This window comes from Leptinotarsa decemlineata, unplaced genomic scaffold, assembly GCF_025532065.1.
Source record: "Leptinotarsa decemlineata unplaced genomic scaffold, Ldec_3_MD MMD2_tig00001621_RagTag_RagTag, whole genome shotgun sequence".
Classification (NCBI taxonomy): domain Eukaryota; kingdom Metazoa; phylum Arthropoda; class Insecta; order Coleoptera; family Chrysomelidae; genus Leptinotarsa; species Leptinotarsa decemlineata.
This window is the reverse complement of record NW_027412566.1, coordinates 4,284,080-4,308,499: the sequence shown is the minus strand read 5'-3', so window position 1 is coordinate 4,308,499 and position 24,420 is coordinate 4,284,080. Positions and strand designations below refer to the sequence as shown.

Here is a 24,420-nt window from a genome sequence, read left to right as displayed (position 1 = left end):
CTTGCACTTGAATAAAATTATTGTATCCAATTTTTCAGAGATAGAAAAATACTCAGTAAAATGTTTGATATAGCTTCTTACTTTGATGGATAGATTTAATTATTTGAAACTTTTTGAGTATTGTCATGAAGAAATAAGTAAGAAATATATATATCTCTCTTTCAATGTCGTCGAAATCGTTTATTTCTTGACAGTTTTTTGGTCATGGCATATTATAAATGCACATCCTGTATTCAAAACGTAATGTAAGTATGTCAAGAGCTATGGCCTAGAATTTCAGTGATTGATGTAGAACTCATGAGTAATAATGAATAGTGCTGACTAAGATCATCCAGCAAATATTTTGAACCCCCTTCAGGAAGCTGTAATTTATTTGGTTCTCAAATAAAAGTAGTGAAATTTCAAGCCGCGACAGTATTATAAACATGAAACTTTTTTTCGTATATCATAGTGAAAAGATGATATTCGAACTCACAAATTTCTAAAAAAATTAGTGCAGTAAAATTTGGCGGAGGTGCAAGTTATGCTACAGTTACTCTGACTTCAATATGGCGCACGACTCAAGAAGACGGACAAGTTTCTTATGAACCTCTATGACTTGGATAACTGAAGAGTTTGCTGAAAAGAATCCGAAAAATGGAATAACATATGCCAGACTTACAAAAATGGTACACTTTATGTAAAAGTGTTCAAATTGATGAAAACCTAAGTGTCGGAGTACAAGATACCAATTTTAAAGTGTAAAAGTTAGACAAAGATTAGGGATAGTCTGCTGGTGCTCGAACTGATGTTGTAGAGATCCATCATGTAATTATGACATATTGAATAAAATGAACAGACTGCATATATGTCCAGCGATAACTAAAAAATAAAAAACATTTCAATAGCTGAAAACATTTTTGAAAACAACCTTTTAACATGCTCCAAACAATAAGTTTTGAATTGTAAGAAAAAAAAATGTTTTTTCAAATAGATATATGTCGCTACAAGTGCTTTTAAAAATTAATTTTTTCTAGTGATTTATTTAAAGAGGAGATTATGTTACAATGATCATTAGGAACCTTTCTTGCAGTTCTTTGCCTGAAGTTCCTAATTGACAAATATTTACAGTCTGCTATTGTTCGCACGCCAATGCCCGTAATCCTCGAAAAATGCGTGTAATAATTGGAAAGGCAACCGGTCTATACCCGGCACTTAGCCGGTCCAACTTATACTAGTCCGAAATCATAGCAATCCAACTAATTTCTAATGAATAGTCTCCACAAATCGTCCTGGAATGACATGCACCTTTCGGACCAAAAGCGGGCCTCGGGCGTTTTATTATGGCCTGTATAATTTTCCTTGGATCCCATTTACAATTTGTTTTGCGTTTAACGCACTTATCTCGATGACTTTAAACGTTTGATTATAGCAATTTCGAATAATTCGAGCTATTATTATTTGGAATTGGTTAAATTATTGTTTATAAATTTATCGTTTAACGCCGAGTCGATATTTTGGTCCTTTTTTCATCAAATCGGTCGCAGCGAGTCGACCGATCTATGGATGATCATTGATTATCCTTTTTTCGAGCAGGTAATTCTTGTTTATGCGACCCGAGGATTACCACATTGAATTCCCTGCAAAGTATCCACTCGAGTTGTGTGATGATTTTGAAATATTAACGAGTCTTTATTCTAATTATTATTACGCTCTTTCCTTGACGACTTACACCTGCAGTTGCTTGGGAAGAATAATAAAATTGAAAACCCGTGTTTTCTATATTTTTGTTCTCTATTCGTTTAATTAAAAACTGAATGTGGTGCACATGAAAATAATGTTGATGATGGTGAGCTACTGACAAAACGTTGGATATGTATATACGTGATAAGTTTTCGCTGTTAGAAAATCTGCGGTCGAGGCAAACAAAATCGCGATCAAGAACTAGTTTTAAATGGAATTCGTTGGAAATTTGATAGGAAAGTGCCCGGAAAACATCCATCCTTTGCCGGAATAGTATGATGAAACATTGTCGGTGGCAATAAAGATCTCAACATCGTTCTTCCATTGGGAAATTGTAACGCGTCAAATAAACGGATAAAATCAAATTATATTTATCATGTTTTATGACATCAATAAACGACCGAAGCAATGTTTATAAACTCGAAGACGGAAAAGTGAATTTAATAAAACTGACGTAATTACGTGAGATCTAATAAAAGGATGTGAATCACAGAATCATCAAATGTAATTGGTTCTCTAAATGAGACTGAAACGTCGTAAAAAGCGGCCGAGGAAGTGTTTATTTTATTCCTGTAATAATCCCAGTCTTTAGCGCTCGTATAGAGGAGATTACTTCATATTTGATGAGAAAAATATAAAATCTCGAGTTGTCGGCTGCCTAAGAGAGTTATCAAGAAAATTGGGTGTTTTTTATCTCCTTGTCCAGCAGGGGACATGCATAGCTGTTATTATTATCCAGTTTAAGTGAACTGCTTTTGAAGCGCCTTCAATATCTGATTAGCAGTTAATCATCCAATCAAATCAGCAAACTAATCAATGGTATAGAGATGCGATATTTCATTTTTGTTGTTTTCAAAACTTCATACAAAAACGTTGATGCTAACTGCTAATTGAAATCTTGATGGATTTCCATATTTCCTTTCTTCTTGTCTTGTCAAGTTTGAACAACACAAGAACAGAGTTGGAGACTACTTTTCTCACTTTCGTACAGACACCGCTCATAGAGTGCCTTAAAGATTTTTCCTGTGGTGCTTGTCTTTTGTCGTTGAAAAAACATAAAAAAGCAATTTCTGCTATTAGAAATACAGAAATAATAACGAATGAGAAAGTTGCTAAAAATAAAAAAAACTAGTGAAAAGCAGAATTTTATGTTTTTGCCATGATAATAACATCCTTACTTCTCGTCAATTTGGGTACTAATAATGTTAGACACGATATACTCCGAATATAAAGCTAAAGAAGCAGTCACTGCTATTTTCTGTGATCTATCGAAAGCTTTCGACTGTGTCAACCATGAGATCCTTCTTAATAAGTTGCAACAGTATGGCTTCAGAGGCAACACTCTCCACTGGTTTCATTCGTACTTAACAGGTCGCAAACAGGTAGTTAAAACAACCGAGTGTTCCTCTGCTCAAACTATCAAATGTGGTGTACCACAAGGATCGATCCTTGGCCCAATTTTGTTTCTTGTCTACATAAATGACTTAGCTTTTATAGATATAACGGCCACAATTACTCTCTTTGCTGATGACACCACTTTATTATGGCACAACAAGGACATTCCTACTTTTCAAGTTGCCATCTCTGCTGACATCAACAAAATCAAAGAATGGTGCGACTGCAATAAGTTATCATTTAATATCAATAAAACTAGCATACTTACTTTCCACTGCCTTGGTGACAAAATCTTAGACAGGGTACATAATTATAAATTTCTAGGGTTGAACATTGATGATAAACTGAAATTTAAAAATCACACAATAAACTTAAGCAAGAAACTTGCCTCAGGTTGCTATGCACTAAGAGTGATTTCTAGAGAACTAGGCTACTCCCATTCAAGAACAGCTTATTTTGCTCTAATAGATCCCCATATTAAATATGGAATTGCTTTCTGGGGAGTCTGTTTTAGAGATTTATTTCAAATGATTTTTGTGCTCCAAAAAAGGGCTGTCCGATATATGTGCAAAGCAGCTCCCAAGGATCCATGCAAGCCTCTTTTCATAGCTCACGGTATTCTAACAGTAGCTGCCCTGTTTATCTTGGAATAAATTTGCTTGATAAAAAAAAATATTCTTGTGCATCTCTCCCTTCCTCATATAATACTCGTAGCCACAATAGTAACATAGATCTGCCTATTCCTGCGAGCTCCCTTGTTAGGGATTCAATTATATTCAACGGGATCAAACTGTTTAACCACTTACCAGCCCGAATTGAAGAAATTATAGTGCTTAACAAATTCAAAAAAGCAGTTAAAATGCTACTTGTTGATAGGGCCTATTATTCAGTTCAGGAGTATCTTGACGATTCTCTTGAATCTTAACTTTGATTTTTATGTCATGTTATTTCCAGCTAAATATCTCAGTGTATTTCACATTTTTAGCTTTGTTTATTGTATTTTGTTTAAATTGTGTATGCTTTTTTATGTAGATTTTTGTATCTTGCATATTGTTTATGACTTTGTCTACAAGATGTAGTTCTTCAGACAATAAAGTATATTTGATTGATTGATTGATTGTTATTTTACAATTTGTCAAGAATTTTGAGACACACCTCTAGACTCAACCTCAACATTCTTGATAAAATTAGTAGTTTTTTCATTTCAGTCATAGAGAGTCATGAAGGGAGCACTTCTCAAACCATAAAATTGGATATCAATGCAAGTGGAATAACAAAGGCAGCATTTCAAAAACTTGGAAAAATATTTTGAACAAAGCAGTTGTATCCAGTAAATCGTCCTTGACTCCTATGCACTGCTTTCAGATAATTTTAGAGATTGTCCTGCATTTTTATAAAAAACTTTCAAATCTAGTTCAACTTTTGAAGATTCAACAGTGACTTTGTGGTATATTTCCAGAGACATTGCATTCATTTAACTCCCTGAAGACTGTGTATTATTATATCCATTTGACAACTGCTGTATCATGATAAAAAATGCACATTTGAGAATCAGGAGCTTATTCAATATTCTTCAACTATTTTTCTTAGGGTATCATCCTTTGGAAGGAAAATACTAGAAAATATTCTGCTATTCAGAAAATACTATTGATTTGCCAAGTACACCCGCTCTCTAACGACGTTGCACACTTTTACTGCTGTAAGAAAAGCTTATAAGGTCAAGAGATAAAAATAAATTGAATTTCAAAGCCTCACGAGAACAATTTAAAAAGGTAAGAAATATCGTGAACGAAACCAATTAAATAGTAAAAAATGAATCGGATCGACGTTCATTCGGAATTCGTTTGTGGTGCGAAATAGCGCATTTCGTTGATATCATCTAGAACTGACATGAGAGCAACGAGGCACAGAAACGGAAGTACTTACGTGCTGGTCTTTGATAAAGGTCATAACAAGTAATTCTGAAATATTAGCTCTTATTTATATTCAGTTCTTTATTTTTAACCGTCGAGTCGAACACATTTATCTGCACGAATTGCATGCGCGGTAATCAGACGTGACATAAGTCATGAAGGAAAATCGATAACAGAAATAATGACATTTCCAGTGGTTTGCTTCCATTGCGTGCGACGTTATTATATTTAGTTATAATCGGAACAAAATTGAACATATCCCAAACAAAGTGACGAAAGAGAGTCAAAGAGAAGTGAAGAGATGATAGTTGACCAGAGAAATACTAAGAGCCATTAGGAGAAGAGGTAGAAGAGAAAGTGAAAAAGGACTTGGGAAGTGGAAGGTAAAAATATGGTTCACAGATTCTCAGAATATAATGATTAAAATCACATATTCTGGAAGATAAACATATAATAAGGCATGAACAGAACCGATCCAACTAATAACAACAAATGTTCTCCTAAATTCAAAGCATATGAGGCAAGTTTCTTGGGAAACTGAACTTTTCTAATCAAGTTCGTTATCTGTGTTCAACATTTTCGACTTCTCTCAAGATTTTTACGTTAATTTCATTGAATTGAATTGGTTTATACCTTCTTCTACACTTTCATGTATTCTGTTCTCTTTATTTTCTACTAATGACTGAAAGTGTTGTACTTTCGTCTTGTGTTCAATCTTGTTATATGATTGATTATATAGTCAGCATATCAATTTTTTTATATACATTTCCTCCATTTTGAAGTAGTATTGTTTTCTGTGGTGTCGGCCCTCAAAAATAATTCTGCCAATTCACGTTTGTTCATTTGGAAGTATCTTTTTAGGGGTTTTCTTGATATTTTCTTGTTTTCTTCATTGCATCATCTAACGCTTTAGAATGAGGATAAATTCTGTTTGACATCTTCACACGTAACAAATTACTTGAAGTTTTCATTGCGTGGATTTCTTACTTCATTCGAAATTATAATTTTATAGATTTTAGTTACTTCTCTTGCATTGTACAGGGTGTAACATAAGTACGCTAAAATATTCAAGTGAGGAGCGTTGTTGAGGAGGTGTACCTTTTTTACTTGGAAAAGGTGTGGGAATTAGGTTTTTTCATGAAAAGTACCAATAGTTTACTGTCAAAAAAGTTAGGGCAATTTGAAATAAATAATGACACTGTACGCAGCGCCCTCTAGATGTAACATGAAAATTAATACGAAATTATGATTTCCCGCGTCAAAAAAACCCCGGGTACCGAATTTCGTGCAAATAACTTATTTTTTGCGAGAGTTATTTTCAAAAAGCGAACAAAAAAATGCAATTTCAACACCCCGTTTCTCCGAAACGAAGCATTTTCGGACACAAGTTCATATAGACTTTTTTTCTTAAAATTGTCTCAGGAATACGCCACTTGAATATTTCAACATACTTATGTTACACCCTGTATATTTTTTGTTTCCATTTTTCATAACATCCGTCATTTCTTCAGTTGTGTCAAAACTCTTGGTAGGTATATGAAATATACGGTAAATTTTCGTTATGTGGACACCCAGCTATTTTGAAAAAATTTTTGACTGTACTTACGTATTTTGATGCGTAGATTACGAATCCGAAAGAAAAAAGCGGCGCTCTCCCTTATTTAAAAAGTTACGGCCCTTCAAAGTTCAGAAAAGGGCAACTTTTCGGCCTTCTTTTTCACTAAATAAACTATTTAAAAACACAAGTATTTATTCACTAGATCACCTTTACACCTTATTCCTCCTTCTTTAACACTTTTCACTTCAATAATCAACATGTTTCTTATGAAAAACTTAATTTAAAAACGAATGCTTCTCCTATTTTTATGTTAGTTACTAGTGACAATTCAGAAAAAAGCGGTTGGTATTTGCCGTCGCCTACTATTTCAAATTCGTAATACACCACCAAAAACCAATTTACGATCTAAAGAATGAAGGTAAAAAACATTTGAATTACTTCAGGAATATGGACTGCATCAGTCGTACCAACCATATCATTAACCTTAAAAACGTAAAATACAGTGATATGTAATCAAAAAGCAGCTCCGTACATTTTTTAACATTTTTATAAGATAAATGTTGATTATTGAAGTGAAAAGTGTCAAAGAAGGAGGAATAAGGTGTAAAGGTGACCTAGTGACCACATAACGGAAATTTACCAAATATACATATGTCTGAATTTGAATATGAACTTCTGTATATTTTTGTTGGTTCTGTGGTCATTTTTTCTGTATTCTCATGCAGTTATTGAAAATTTCATCACAGTGTAATCATAGTTTTTCAGTGTTCCTTTTCAGTGATCTCCTTTCTTCTTTTTGGATTATACTCTGTGATTTTCATGGATCATAAAATAATCTGTATAAAAAAATCAATGAACAATGTAAACCCTCCATTACATGTTGAATATAATACGAAAAAACATTTGACAACTAAAAAAATCCAAAGATGCGAAACAGGCGTGTATAAAAAATGAATTATATTCAACTAAAATCCTCGTTACACCACGAAATATTTTCCAAGTAAACCAATAGTTCCCATCGACACTGTATGCAACATCAAGACCAGCACACGTACCTGTTCGATTTGATGGAAGAGCCCACCCGTACAAATGCCCCGCTTTGACTTGCATCCCCTTGAAATGTAACATGATATCAAGCTTCGCCTGCATTGCATTCTGTTTACTTTTCATATCTGACTGAACAATGGCAAGTTGGCCAGACAAACAGTTCTCGTGTGCCCATGTCAGTGTGAAAATGCGTCCACTTCGTCGAATAAACCACCATATGAAACATAAAACCCGAGAATCGACTTCCATTTGATTAGCTTGAATATTATAGTTGTTCACTAGATTGAGAGAAATCAATACTTTGCAAAAAAAATCTGTATAATAATTATCGTCCTTTCAGATATCCCGCTAACTTAATACTCCACTACAAATGTTCCATTATTATAGAAAAATTATGTAATCTATGAATTCTCAACACAGTATCCCAAAGTCAATGTTGTTTTCTAATGGGTGATAAGTCATCTCATGGGTAAACAAAATATCGAACGATGATCTTGGTGAATTTGAGAGTTTTCGAAAATTTTTGAGCAGAACGTATCCCCAGAAATTTATCAGCTTTTATAGCCTCTCTGATCTCCGGATTTGAACCCTATAGATTTTTTACTGAAGTGGCGTAAAAAAGGTATACGGAAAAACAATTCAATTATTTCAAAGAACTGAAACAATGCATTATCGAAGTGCATGAGGTATAAAAGCTGTTAGAAGTTTTATAGACTAGTTGTGATGGCAGGCAACTTGAAAACCTGCTTTGATAATGTTCTATTCTATTCAGTTCAACGTGCGTACCCATAAAAAGGACTGAATATGCAGTTTATATAAATAACTAGAAGCTAAGAAACCCAACTAATAAGTAGGAAAAACTTTGATTTTGTTTTGAACTATGCTATGTGTATTTCAACGTGTTAGTATAGACAAATATATTCAAAACTTCAATACTTGGTGAAAAACATGAATAATCATGTACGAAATTCATAATGGCAATTTGGGAAGTTTTCATATTTATTTTTCAACATGTTTCCCTATACTTTATACTTTTCTGTTAGGATCAGGGTTGTATTTTATAATCCAATAATCAACTGTATGTTGAATAACTGCTAAATCACTATTATCACTTCTACGTCACTGTTATCAAAGAAAGATTGTTGGAAATCTTTTTGGGCATCTAACTCCATCGAAACGAATCATTTCATTGCTGAGTAGTTTAATGATTTGGAATTTATGATGCGGATAATGACCACTATATTTTTACAATCTTTGGGCAACTGCATCTCTTGCCGAAGGTGCCATTTCAAATCAACGTCACAATCACAAGAACAATATAACTCCCTCTGCAGACACAGGGCCGGAATGACAGATTTTCGGACCGTTCTATGAAAGATACATAATACGACGTGGAAACGACATGCATTTGGATGCTTCTAAAATAATTGTGAAAGAACAAGACCATACTTAATTTGAAGTATACTAGTGCTATCCAAAACTCAAAATAAACAAACAAGAGATTAAAGGTTTTCTTTTTTATTTGGTTATATTTTTATATAATACACGATCAGTGCTATTGGAAGTGTTTTTCAATAACATCACGTGAAGTCTGTTCACAATCTGTGAAATAATTCATAGATATATGAATTTCTTGAAAAACAATCGTATTACCCTTTTTTGCCGGACATGTAGAGTGTTTTTCATAAAATTGATGATTGATTACCGTTGTCCGATGATCTTAATGCATATTTTGGAATCATCATTTTAGGCTTTTACGAATAATCACTGGTGGCAAGTCAGATGAATGAATTGTGTGTTTTTTCTTATAATGTTATACAGATTGGTACTAAGACAAGTGTCTTACGACGAAACATCGATGTCTACCAATGAGGATGACAGTGTTCCTTGTAAGTGAAATTTTCACCTTTCATTTAGTATATTGTGTAGGAATCCTGTGAATGATATCTAATTGAAATCATAACGAATGTTTGGAATATAAATTGAGTAGAAAAAAATGTTTTTTGCATAATTCAGTGTTCAAATGAAAGTATTTGTTTCGAACGGAAGTATATGTTTAAAGAGGGCTTTTTATTTTAGTTTGTGTCTGAAAGTTACTTCTTTGCATTTGAATATACACTTACTTCTTTCGAAATTGATTGCTTCCTTCCATTCTTTGGAAGATTTCCACAATTTTTGTATCAAGATGGATTAGTGGAAAGCCAAAAATTGATCATTCCCAAAAATATAACCCTTTCAATATAAAATAACAATTCATACACACTATACTCATACTAGTTATACATACTATATACGTACATTTTTTCACATATATACATTCATAAATGTACATCAAGTTTTAACTAAATGTAAATCAATTACGTGTATAGAATTATTGGTAGAGTTCAAACACTATTTTAGAACGTTTTGATTGAAGTTTCTCTAATATTCCTTGTCAGCAAGTTATAGTAAAAACGTCCAACCCATTCTGGCTACCGAAAACTTTTTAGGTGTATGTTATTGTGATTTTTTGTCGAATAACTGTGAATATCGGAGTTTTTTAGACTATCTCACAACTATCTTAATTTTTTGGATCCTGGAAAATCAAAAACCCATGAAAAATTGACGAACAGTGTTTTTCGAAGCATATTTTATGATACAATCAACTGATTTGTGTAGATGATATATTTCCTATCGATTTTCAACAATTGAAATTTAGTCCTGACCTGTTGACCCTTTCTATCGTAGCTCCAGCCCTACATACAGATCGCATTCGACAACATGCGGATAATACGAAGCCATAATAGGGTTCGCCAGCCCATCCATCAGTAAAATAATAATAAAAAAAATGTAGTGAAATGGTTACATGAGTTCCGAATTTCTCATGCTTCGATTGGTATATCGAATTTCACAAAGACTCCTTCGATTTCAAATTTAACTTTTTGTTTGAAATTTATTTCATTTTTCATATTGCTCGTTCGAGCGGAGGTTAAAGCAGGATATCTGCGGACCGAGTTCGGTTCGATGAACGATACAAATAAAAATGCATGCTTTTGTGATTGTACTAAAATGATGATCTGTATCGGTGATTACTAGAGATTTTGAAAAAGAATACAACTGTTCAACAAGTGATCACTATGAAGTATTAGATGTATTCGATATTTCGTTGATATTCATATATTTTTATTTGAAATAGAAATTCCTGACATAAAAATATCAAACTGTTAAGAATATTCTTAAAGGAGGGTGTATAAAAATAAGCATATAAATAATGTGTGTACAAAATAAATTAAAAGAACGAAAAAATCAATAAATCTATAAAGGCAGTTCGTAGTTGACAGTTGGACATAATGTCAGAGGTCCCATCCAATCTTATCATTATAGATGCTAAGTCGCAGGCACTTTAATTTATGTTCATTATTGAGAATCATTGCTTTGGTTTTTATGTATTCAATTTTACCTTAATGATCCCTAGATACATTTCATATTTCTGTAACATTTGGTTCATTCAAGTTATTGTTTCGTTGAGATTGTTATTGTACAATAACTCGCAACCAGTGCGAATATAATCAGGAAATCATAACCCTGTATATAATTGAGAGCATTCAAATATATTATAGAAAGCAGTGGTCCTAGTACATTGCTTTGAGGTACACCAAAATCAATAATGATTTCATTTGAATAAGAGTTGCCTATTTCAGTTCTTTGAGACATATTACTGAGATATTCTTTGAACTGATTCAATAATTAGTTCGAATGCCAAAACTATTTGATTGATGAAGTAAAATATATGCATCGGTGGTCCCGGACGCTCTTTTGAAGTCGTATAAGTTTCATTTTCTGTGGGTTTTCGTTTGTATGTGGACGTCAGCTGGTTATGAAACCTTGTCAAGACATTTTGATTGGATTAGAACTTGACGAAACTACTCAACTATTTAGAAAAACTAACAACTTAATAAATTACCACAATAATTATTATTAATATTATTATTACCATACCCTGAATAGTTTCAAGTAGATAAAGGTAATCGAAAACACAATTCCAAGGAAATTGCAAGTTAGAAATTGAATTTCAGCAAAAATAATATCTTTCCCGGGAACCAATCGCAGTTATTTTGCCGTTTATTGCCATTTATGAGATAATAAATAAAAGGGTTTGGGAATAATGACGACACAGAATATGTGCGGCTGTAAATGGAACTGTTGTAAAACCAGTGTCCAATAATAATTAAATGTCATCGTTAAAACAAATGCCGCATCGCCAGAAAATGAACACGGGTTAATAAAAGCAAGCAAGTCATCGAAATAACCCTATAAAAGTGGATGAGCTGTTCAAATTTATCATTTCCATATAACTTTACATGAAGGTCCGCTCATTCCTTCCAGGTATTCGATAAATACTAATGTGGAAATTGTTGAATTCTGGGTAAATTGATATCTGTACAGTACAAACAGAACAATGATGAACAAGGAAAACACTTCCATAGATAGGAAACGAATAGAAATCATGAATTAGTTTTTTCTCAAAGATGTATCATCAAAATTAGGAAGAAAAAAGTATCAAAGTTGGATTATATCCGACAGGCATCAGTGCAGGACCTTCAATTTTGGAACAGGCACACTTGCAGACCGGTTTCGGGCTCCTTAGCTACTTGACCTAAAGTCAATGATATTACGTAATTGAAAATCGAAATTCTTTCAGAGTATTTCATTCCTTGTCTTGAGTTGGAACGAAAAACAAAAATGCCACTCCAGCTAGTGGACGAGGTACTAAACAAATGCATATCCGAAATTTGCCCGATTCCTCTGAATAAGGAAGGACTGATAATAAAATAGAGGGAGTTAAGTTGAGGTCAGATTCAAGAAAAGACATAAAAGAAAAAGAAAATCACCAGTGAAATGTTCTCGAATGACGGCAAGGGCCAATGTGAAAGAGAGACGTGCTTTTTCCAAAACCTGACGCATTCCAAAAACACTTTATTGTGAGATTTTCACTAAATTGTTTTACAAAAACGCAACACGTGTTTCGCCATACAATGGCTTCATCTGGCGTGTCTTTCAACTAATTCTACACATTCAATACTAAATATATATATAGTTTATGGAGTACCTGAAATTAAAGTACCTGTAAACGAAGTACCTGAATTTTAAGTAGCTGATATTTTACCTGAGTTTCTAACGAATTAAATTACCTGCACTTATGTTCCATTTTCACATTTGAAAAAATATATTCAGTAACGGAGAGTTACTGAGTTCTAATTGATCATTCAGTAAATTACCCGAATTCCTGAATCTATTGATTTCTAAACATTCTAGAAGATTAAGTTTCAAACTCTTCTCTTCTAAATGTAACACCTCGTACTCATGATTGAACTCATGTCCTTCTGCTAAAAGATGGTTTGCAAATGTGGAATTGGTCTTTCTATTTACAAAACTACTCCTATGTTCATTAATTCGTTGGAAAAATGTTCTTCCTGTTTGGCCAATATACAGTTTTAGACAAGAGCCACAAGTCAGCTTATATACTCCTGATCTATCCGACACCAAAGTTTTGTCCTTATTGTTTTTAATAGATTTACTTAGATTATTATTCGTTCTATAAGCTACGTTTACGCCTTCTTTCTTCAAAAAACGGGCAATATTCCTGTTTGGTTCACCCACATATGTCAATGTCTTATAACTAACGTTATCGCATCTTGAATATGGGTAGACCAGATCCATGGCTTGCTTTTGTCGTTTTTTGGAAAGAATGGAGCTTACAATATCTACCTTATAACCATTATTAATCGCGATTTGTTTGATCAAATTCAGCTCTTTCTGGAAATCCCTATCAGACAGTGGAATATTTAATAATCTGTGAAGCATACTATTGAATGCAGCAACTTTATGCTGGTACGGGTGTGTGGAGGAATTATGTATGATAATGTCCGTGTACGATGATTTGTGAAAAATTGCAAACTCATGTTTATTGTTATTTTTCTTTTATCCTTTCCATTCATAACCAATCATTCATAACCAAATCAATAGATTCAGGAATTCGGGTAATTTACTGAATGATCAATTAGAACTCAATAACTCTTCGTTACTGAATATATTTTTTCAAATGTGAAAATGGAACATAAGTGCACGCCAGATGAAGCCATTGTATGGCGAAACACGTGTTGCGTTTTTGTAAAACAATTTAGTGAAAATCTCACAATAAAGTGTTTTTGGAATACGTTAGTTATGGATTTTCATCAAGTATCGGCCGATTCCATCATATTTTCAAAACCTGGCCCAATTCCAGTATTTCATTTCAGCTACAGGAAGCTAATGCATTTTTGTTGATTTTTTCTTGCATTTCTTCAGATTTTCGGTAGCGGAACAACATTCTCCGGCTCCACAGTTCTGAGCTGACAGTAGAAGTATTTCTCTTGAGGAGTAAATTGTGATGGCAATAATTGGATTCTTCATAGAGTCATCAAACTACACCAACCATTCTGGAACAATCATTTGCTAAAGTATTTCTATCTGGTCGATAACTAGTAGTATAGGTTCGGATTTTTGGAATCCGTGCATTAACCTCACTTGGATTAAATGATTCTTGTTGTCATCTGTGTACAAATGGATTTGACAGTATATACTATAGTATCAATAAACCTCAATTACTCCTGAGTTGTATTCCAGAGAAAGTTCTTTGAGACGGTACAAATAGATGGGTGAAATTGATGCTCTTAGTGTAAAACGAGACACAACCGCGACCTTGACTCATGCACTCATCGCCAAAGGAGTAAACGAGTGGACTAAAAACGCATTTTCTCAAACGAGGTAACACAAAAGCAATGCGTTCACAGACGGGGAATATTTATGCGTTTCTATGAGAGGCGATTTGGAGCACAGCGGGTGCGAGCGGCACCCTGTGGTGCACCGGTGACCTACGTTCCCACCACCCTCATTAACAGAAATCATTATAGAGGTTTAATTACGGACGAATTATTGTTGCCTCAAATTACTTTACGATTGCACTGCTTTCGCACGTTCCGGTCCATATTTACGCCATCGATCGGCAACAAATACTCGTAAGTAGATCATAAGAATCGGCGGTGGTTTTTGAAGAGAGCCGCGAAAGGGCTTGGAAAACATGAATTGTGTTAGCGAGTTCGAAGAGTGATTTTTCATTATGATTTTTTACTTTGGCTGGAATTTCTGAGTTGATATGCTTGTGGAAGAATCAATATCAGTTATTTGTTCATTATTGATTTCAATAATAGTGAATTCAACCATGTTCTGTGACTTCTGCAGAATCAATCAAGTACACTTTGAAGCTTGAAGATGCCCATCTGACATACATACCTCCTAAGAGGTTTCACTAGTTCGGGTTTCCATTGTCTAATATATAAAATGATTTGAAACCTCTGAAACAACTAAAAAAGAAGAATTAACATTGAATTCAACAAAAAATGAAGAAATAAGAATAAAAAGTTGAGAGATTTCAAGCCACGTTAGTTCACGACGTTTCGATTGTTAGTATCTACAATCGTCTTCGGGTGATGACTGGACTGATTCCTCCGAGAGATGACTATTTATAGGTCGTTCGAGTACTTTCACTTATGCCCGCTTTCCATTTTTTCCGCTTCACTGTTTCAGTGGGAGATGACCGTTTGGCGGGAGTTGGCCATTTTTCGCTTGATGATAGTTTTCCATATGTTGCGTATCTCTACGCTAACTTGGCTGAATACGTTGTTGGACAGCATGTATGCGGCTTCCTTGAATTTTCTCATAAACCAATGTTCCTCTCTGTGTATGATCTCAGCTTGGGACCACTCGATGTTGTGTTGATGGGTCCAAACATGGTCTGCTATTCCTGATTTGCTGGTTTTCCCTCGCTGTGTGTGTGTTTCTTGTGCTCGGCAATGCGAACATTCAATGGCCTCTTAGTTTCACCAATATAGGATTTTCCACAATCACAGGGTATCCGGTAAATGCAATTATTGGAATCGCAGTCCGCGTTTGGTGGCCTGGTTTTCGTGAGGCAGCTACGGATAGTGTTACCGGATCTGAAGCAGATTCTGATATTGTACTTGGAACCAATTCTTCTTATTCTCTTCTATAATCCTCTAATGTAGGGAAGTGTAAGCACTGGTTGTGACGGCATCTCTTCCTTGCGAGGCTCCTGTTGTCTCTTAGCCAAAGTCTTTTCTACCATCGCTTTGGAGTAGCCATTCCGTTGAAGATCATTTTTGATGATGTCTAGTTCCTTCTCGAGACCTTCCTTCGTATTACAGAGCCCGAAAGCACAGTCTTGATGATTCCGATTTTGATTGATTGATGGTGGTTGGATTCGTGAATCAGATACTGTCCCGTATGAGTGGGTTTTCGGTATACAGATGTTTCCCACTTAGTGTCGGTCCTCTTCACCAAAACGTCCAAGCATGGCAATTCGTTGTGGATTTCCTTCTCCATTGTGAATGTGATGGAAGGTCTCATACTGTTGATGTGTTTCAGGAAGGCGTCTAGTTAAGTATTCCCATGGTTCCATATTATGAAGGTGTCGTCAACATATCTCAACCAGACTCGAGGTTCCTTGTGGGCTTATTCAATGGCCAGAGTTTCAAACCGCTCCATATATATATATTAGCTATAATCGGTGAAAGTGGCGATCCCATTGGCAGTCCCTCATCTTGCGTAAAAAATTCGTCCTTCAGTTGGAAATAAAAGTTTCGTACACACCATCCTAGTAATTCCATAATTACTTCTATAGGTAGATCTGTTCTCTCTTTCATATTCCCGTCTTCGGATAGCTTTCTCTGTATGATTTGGAGTGCTTCTTCGACCGGGACGTAGGTGTAAAGGCTTTCCACGTCAAAGCTAATTAGTTGATCTTCCTGTGTGACTTCAATTGACCCTAGTAGTTCAACAAAGTGCCTTGAATTCTTCACAAAAGACGATGTTTTTCCTTGTAATGGTTGTATTATGGGAAGTAAAAATTTAGACAAATTTTGAGGAGCCGAATCTCTGGAGCTGATGATTGGTCTAAGCGGAACGTCCTTACTGTGGTGCGGTGTTAGCGATGATCTTTCCTTGTCCGAAAAATAGACTTAGTGTTTTCTCAAAATCTGGTATAACTTTCTTTCAATTGATGCAGTAGTGTCCTGTACGATCTTTGTGTATCGTCCCTTCTGAAGAACATCTTCGATCTTCTGTATCCATCACCACAGTATCCATCACCACAGTATCCATCACCACAGTAGCGTTTCCTTTATCTTCAATCACCTTCAGAAAAACCTCCTAAGAGGTAATCGTCCAAACTGAGGCCTATTTTGCGGCTCAAGACAAATTGTAAACTAAAAATGTTATCGAAAAATTGTATGACCGGTATAATCTTTGTACCGCCGTCGAAGGCAACTATAAACGAATTTTCAGTCCAACTGGTGATAACATTGAGAATAAACATTATTATGATATAATTCTACATTGGATTGAAAGAAGAATTTTTTGATAAAGGTTATTTCTACAGAGGAAAAGGATGAACTGGCTTTTATTCTAGAGAATCTCAAGGAAAACAAAAAATTTTAGACATCTTTCTATGGTTATCATATATTCGATAGTTTTGACGATATTTTAAAGTTATAATAAATATCAATTTGAAACATTTCAGGCTATTTTAGATAGGTAACAAAGTTTTAGCGATTTCTCAAAAAAGTCAGCTGGTTTGTAGAACCATCTCCATATGATACATAATTTTCCAAATCACCATTTTTTTTTTTGTATCAATCTTTCAGCCACGAGTACATCAGTCAACAACCAACCTTTCCCTGATTTATTGATTGAAACAGCAAAGTGATGTCTCCCCTAATGTCTATTCAAATGCACATTTAACTTGATAGCTACATTATATAGATGTCAAAGCTTTTAGGTTTGCTCAATAAAATTACAAACAAACCCGTTTTTGTTTCTGTATTGCACTTACGAAATGTTACTGTGGTAGACATTTCTTGCGATCGAACCGTGATTTCTTATTCAACATTTTATAAAAATAACAATTAATAGGAATGACGACGATGATGAGAGAGGAAAAATAGTTTGAATTTTTCACGATTTGTCTCCGTTAACAGTGATGAAAATATTCTTATTTTATCAGTTTTTCTTTCAGGTATGTTTACCGTGAAATTTGATTTTGTATCTCCTACATGAGAACTTGTGAATATGCTAGTTATATCTACAAGTTCTTGTCGTTGACATCCACCAAATATCAGTAGAACAATTTTTTTTACGGAAAAAGTTTCATTCGGAACTCCAATGTGAAAAAATTGGTACTTGTTTGTCTCATTTTCTTTTTGCTTCAAATATTCGCCTAACTTATTACAATTAGCAAAATGATCATCATTTATATTCGAAATCTTCTTCAGATAAATATTTGAACCATAAAAATCTCAGGAAAGATGTTTCATAGAGTTGGAAGAAATTTTCATTGATTTGTTTTGTACAGTTTTCTGCGGTACACTTGAGTAATTTCTTATATTATTTGTCGTAGACGTCTCTCAACTTTTTTGGTATCAAGTATCTTGTTACTTTTTCTGCAATCTCGTCAGAAATTTCAAAATCTTTCTGTATTTCGACATTGTAAATTTGACATTCAGCAAAATTAGTTTCTTTCACATCCCCAGTAACATTTATAAGTGAATTGTTCTGAAATGAAAGTGTTGTTGAAGAGAAACTGAATTTTTGTCCCAAAAATTCACATATGAAAGACTAGTATGACATGAAAGTAAATCGTCCATGTATATGAAGTACACTTTGATGTTGATAGAGATTCTTCCTGAATAACGAAACGTCTATAAACTAAAAAAACATATCTCCTGAAAATAACGTGTTTCATCGAAAAACTATTCAATTTTCCTGAAATAGCAAGGACATTCCCAACGGTACATGTTCTAGCAACCCACTGTATACAAGATCCTCATTGAATGGTACTGAAAGAGCAAAACCACGTATGGCAATAAATTCCAAGCGGTAAGTTGGCATGGAAACCAATATTTGGACAGCGGATTTAATTTAGTGTAAAGGTGTGGCTGCTTCATTATAAAAGTAACAGAAGTGTTATTTATGAGATGTAGCACACATGAAACCCAATCGGTTATTATTCATTTGGTTATTGTCTCGTTCGAGGACTGACTCATTTGAATGGGAGAAGAAGGGGTTGTTGAATTCGTGTCGATTAGGTTTGATATTTCAATGCAATTTGCTTATAAGTCAAAGGGCGAGGTTATCTGAGCTTATCTCAATGATAATGACTACAGTAGAAATGGAACGTGTGGTTCTCTTGACACGGTCAAAGAATGATTGATGACTTTGGTCATCAGCATAGCTGAATTGAACGACGAATCTTCACGTCTATTACAGTTTCATTTGTTGCAATCGAAATGAAATCTGGTTCTTGGTGTTTGGGCAGATATTAACCAAGATCACCAACTGTTCTGATACCAGAACTGATTTTGTGTTGATTTCATACAATGAATTCAAATATGAAATTAGTTTTTAGGTAGTAGCAGACATTCCAGAAGAATATTCATGATAATGCTTTGAGTTTGATCTATGGATCTAATAAAAAACAAATAAGATATTTTCGTGATTGAATTATACATATATTTGTGATGCACTGTTTGAAACCTTTGGTGTGGTAATGAATATTACTGGTGAGATTGGTCACTATTCATTTCTTGGCAGTTATATTACTGAATGAACTTTGGAATATTTTGTTTTTGAATTGATCTGCCATCACGTACACAACATCCTGATGAAATCTTTCGTTGTGTTTCTCATTGAGGTCTCAGTAAAATGTTCGAATGATTAAACTGTCGAATCTAGTTCACCAGCAAAACTAAGTTTCCATGTTTGCATTCATTCACAAAATTACCGATACAACTGAAAAAACTAGAATATAGGCCTTTCGTTCAGTTGCTTCTATCTGATCTTCGTAAGCAGGATTCTCACTGAGTTGCAAATATTCCTGTATGTACATTTTCTCCGACCCGTGAAAGAAGTGATCCACTGAGACTCATTTTGGGCTCCCATTACATCAAGAATAGATTTTGCACAAAGGGGACAGAATTGATGTCTTTGATGTCGTTTTTCACATCTAATCTATCCATGACCAGATTTGAAATGGAAGCAAGGAAAGAGCTGGTTCACTTGTCACGAACTTGAATCCGTCATTGTCATTTTCGACATGAATGAGCGTGACAGATCTCCAGATAGAAGATTTGGAATGATAACATAGGCTGGTCAAGTTCATCTTGACCAAAGGAATGTATGATATCGAGAAATAAGTCGTCAAGGAGGTAGCTGAAAGTAACTGGTATCTTCTGAACATAGTTTTCAGAAAGATGAATACTCGAAATTTAGTTCTTCCACCAACGGATTGGTGCAAATTTTTTGAAAGATTGAATTTCAAAGTGGCTTTCAAAACTGTATGTACACTTCAATAAGTATTGGGCAACCCAAGAAAAGACAACAGACATAGAAAAGTATGGAATTTACGAAATAAGCTGTGTTGATTGTGATGATAAATATGTTGGTCAAACTAAGCATACTATAATATGTATATCGCTACAAGAAACACTTTTCGTATATTTGATTTCATAGACTACAGAAGTCTAGTGTTGCTTACGTGTCATAGAGAATGGCTACAGAAGTGAGAAATGCTTGAAATTGTTGAAACCGGTACATGACAATAAGTTTGTAAATGCCTTCGAAAGTTTAGAATTGATCAAAGGTGAAATTGAATCTAAGAAAGGTGAAGAAGGTTTAATTCCCAGATAGAAAACAGATGAAGATTCAGTTAGTAAAAACAAAAGTAATGATAAGAAAATACTAGAAATGAATTTGATGATCCTCATTGTCTAGATGCATATAAAAACACTGACATAGTTGTTTTAGTCATCAATTAATGATGCTAGAGGCTCGGCGAGAGACAGCATTTTTGTTCTGGTGAAAAAATAATTACCAGTAGATTCATTTCACGCCAGAGGTTCCAGATTCTGATTTTCACAGTTCACAATAGCTGAATGTATCTTTGAAGGTTCCTCAGTTCTATAATTCTCAGGAAAATATTTGAAAAATTTTTATTCTGATTCATTTTCTGCTAGGTGTTGGTGTTCTTTATGAACCGACATGTTCTTTTTCATATATGTCTCTTGGTTTTTCGATAGTAGTGGTTCTAGCAGTTTCATCTGTTATGCAAATAAACGTCATATTATCACTTTATGAAAAATTTCAAGAAGGTGTTGAAAACTGCAACTCCATTATTCATAAACAAACATAATATCCGGATTTTCATTAGTTCAATTCACGGAAAAGTGGCCCCATATCAATCCCCGCCTCGTTAGGAATACAACATTTTGATTACAATTTTTCGTGTTCCATTAATTCAACAGAAATAACACACACACGGCCGAAGTGAGCGGGAATATTCTGACCAGGTATGTGTGTTATTAAAAGCCTTTTGTTGTTGTACAATTGGTAATTAAGGTGGCGATATTGTGGAATTTAAGCCGGGCCGCGCAAATTTTTGGAATATATTAATAACATTGTGCGGGGACAATAAGCGGCGTTTGTGTCGATACGTTTTGTTCTGTTATTAGACCGTTTATTATGTTTCGCGTTCTTTGTTTGAGCGAAAATGCTTCACGGTAATTATCGAATTCCTCGAAGTTGTGGTCACTGTAGGTAGGTATATAAATTGAATGCATTCGGAATGCTATTCGAGAGTTAATTTTGAAAATCCTTGAAAAACTCTTTTTTTTATTTCAAATCGTTGTGATGAACTAAAAACAATAAATTGATATTCAACAAAAATATGAAAAACTTCCAAAGGAATGAAAAAAGTTGCAATGAAAGCAGTACTCTCTGAAAAATTTTGGGTGTTCTCACGTATTTTGACGCATAGATTATGAATACGAAAGGAAAAAATGTTGCTCCCCCTTATTTTCAGAGTTACGCCTTCCTAACTTCCAAAAATTACAATTTTTCAGAAATACTAACTGTAGATTCTATAACAAACTATTGTAATTCTATCCATTTGTTTTCGCAAATTTTTTCTTTCTAATGGAACTCTCTGTTGAGTTAAATTTGTATTGTAATGTGAAGCCAACATCTAGGCAAAAATTGAAGTGCAACAAGTGTAGTAAAATCATTCTCTTGAATTATTAAAATCTGATAATATTAATTCACCATACTTTTCTCATTGTATTGAAGTTGAAACTCAGTCATATCAAGAATAATAGGAAAAGGAAACATCGATTAGATTTTCCATTCATTCATAAAGAAGTAACAACTACAAACTATTGATGATTTATTTTAAAATACAACAGGGTTGAGCTTCTGCACAAATTTCATCCCAAAATGCAAAAACTTTTGGTGTTTTATCACCACAAATTCTCAAACACAAATTCACTCTCGCTATCAAGCGGTTCAATAAACGAATAAATACTTTTGTATCGTTTTTCTCACTCTTCCAAGAAATATTTGATGTGATCGCGTTGCATTTAATGGCCACATCAGGCGTACAAACGTAGGAATAATAAAAGCTACACAGCAAGATTTCTCAAACAGTGACAAGCTGTAATTAGAAGTCTGAACATTAGGTATATATTCCATTCAATATCTCTGGTAGGCGGAAAAACTCGAAATTAAATTTGCTTCATTTTACCGAACCATAATCTCAGTGCTATTCTACAAGATTAACAGGCTGAATTGAAATTTGATTTCGAGTGTTGGACAAATGTGTGATTTTTTGAAATACTTTATATTATATATAGTCTGTGTTATTTTTCCCTCTCGCTATGTACATTCTCTTTTTCAATGAAATATGGGACAATCTGGATGAACGAAGTGAAGAGCAAGTTTTTGATTTCCAACGTATCGATGTTTGATAAGAAATCGTGTGAAAAATATTATTTAATACAATATAGTATTAAACCGATTGATGAAACTTTTTCATTCGACATTTTAATATGTTTTTAGTAACTGGTGAGGAATAGAATCAAATCAAAAGTACTGATCTTTTAGTTTTTAAGTTTAAGGACTATACATTGTTGCAATTTTCAAAATAGGAAATGAGGATGGTTCAATTGCAACGAATCTTTTACAAGGTCATAATGTAATCAGTCTGCAGAATATTGTGAATTGTCAATAGATCTACTCATCTAACTTAGCTAATAACTCAACAAAACATAATTTCAAGACGATACGAAATTTGCCGAGTCAGCTAATTTATATTGAAAAATCATTTTTTTATTTGCATCTTTGTGAGAGAGTGATATTGAAATTTTTCAAAACACTGTAGCATGTAGCATATGTTTTTGAAAGATCAGCATGTCTAGTATAATCTACCTTTTATCGAAACAGAACACTCTCTTGACTAATCCGATATACTGATCAATTTCGAAAGACAAACCACACGTAGCAGGAAATCATCTACTATACACAGCTGTAATAAATTATATCAATGTCAAGGTTACGGCAATTAAAAGCATCAAATCTGAGGATCCGCTCCACGAAATTGGTGGCAAGCACTCGAGATATAACGTAAGAGCCAGTATCTGTCAGAGTAGTTGTGATAAGCTAAGGCGATTCATTCTGATCCGTAAAAGAGCCATATCTGCTTCTTTCTCTTTCGTTTATTGCAGCGTCCGTTTATGAAAAGCCGTTTTTGTGATTACTAGGGGAGTAGTTGAGAGAGTCTTTGTTGAGTATACTTCTCAAAAACATTATTATCATCATTTCAGAAAAAAATTATCGACGCATATCATCATGTTTTCGAATGTATCTCTGAGATAGTTTAATGAATACTATTATCATGCCTACTGCTTACTATTACAAATATTACTTTGTCTACGTAAGCCAAAACATTATCCAGTGGACACCATTATCAATTTTGTTAATATTGACCTTAACTGACGTCCTTGACGAAAATTGATGCACTTTTCGTCTCAAACAAGGAAACAAAAAATTACTATTTTTCACCTTTATACTAAGTACACCACAAAGTTTTTTTAGACAACCACACTATGGTGAAATATATGAATATAAAATATGGAATACCCAACAAAAGTATCTGTGAAATATAAAGATTTTCACATTAGAAAATAACGGTTTTGTGGTGTCATGATGCTGTTTTTGGGTTCATTAGCCATATTGTGTGTTTTTAGACATGTTGTTTCGTATGCAACTGCGACAGGCATCATCAAAAGAAATGCGACAATGACCGAAGTCATCTACGTGTAACAGTAACATCTCTTGTTCTTTTTTCTTTCGTGTTCCTATAGTTTATGTTATCGTTTTCCGTCTTATTCTTTCTATTTTTGTTCACTATTCATTGCTTGTCTTTTCAACTTCTCTTTGCTTCTCAGTTCTTATTTTTCAAATTGTTTTATCTCCAATTTTTATTAGTGGCACATCTAATAAATAAATAGCTTTTGTGACTCTGGATGACTTAATTCATCATAGATTCTGATCAGAATGAAGCTTAGGAAAACGTATGTATTCAGTATGATTTATTCACTTGTTTTCTTTCTTCCCATCACTTTGTTGGTATTTCTCATAAAAGTTATATTTTCAAAAGTCTCAGATATGGATGTGACATTTGGATTATTTGGATGACTTTGAATTTTCTGCTTCATCAATTCTCAAGGTGAACTAAAAAAGTTATTCGACTAATTTGTTCACTTGCTCTTTCTATACATTTTCCAGCCTATAACCCGAATATTTATATTTTCTCTCTTTCAGCTTCTTCTATTCTGTCAATGAATGTTTGCACTTTATCAA

The 24,420-nt window shown here is 34.0% G+C and overlaps 1 protein-coding gene across 4 annotated transcripts in view; it reads left to right on the top strand.

The window, feature by feature from the left end:
• Positions 1-24,420, top strand: part of dac (dachshund family transcription factor) — a 374,594-nt gene that overhangs the window by 106,353 nt on the left and 243,821 nt on the right. The gene's annotated exons all lie outside the window — the stretch shown is intronic.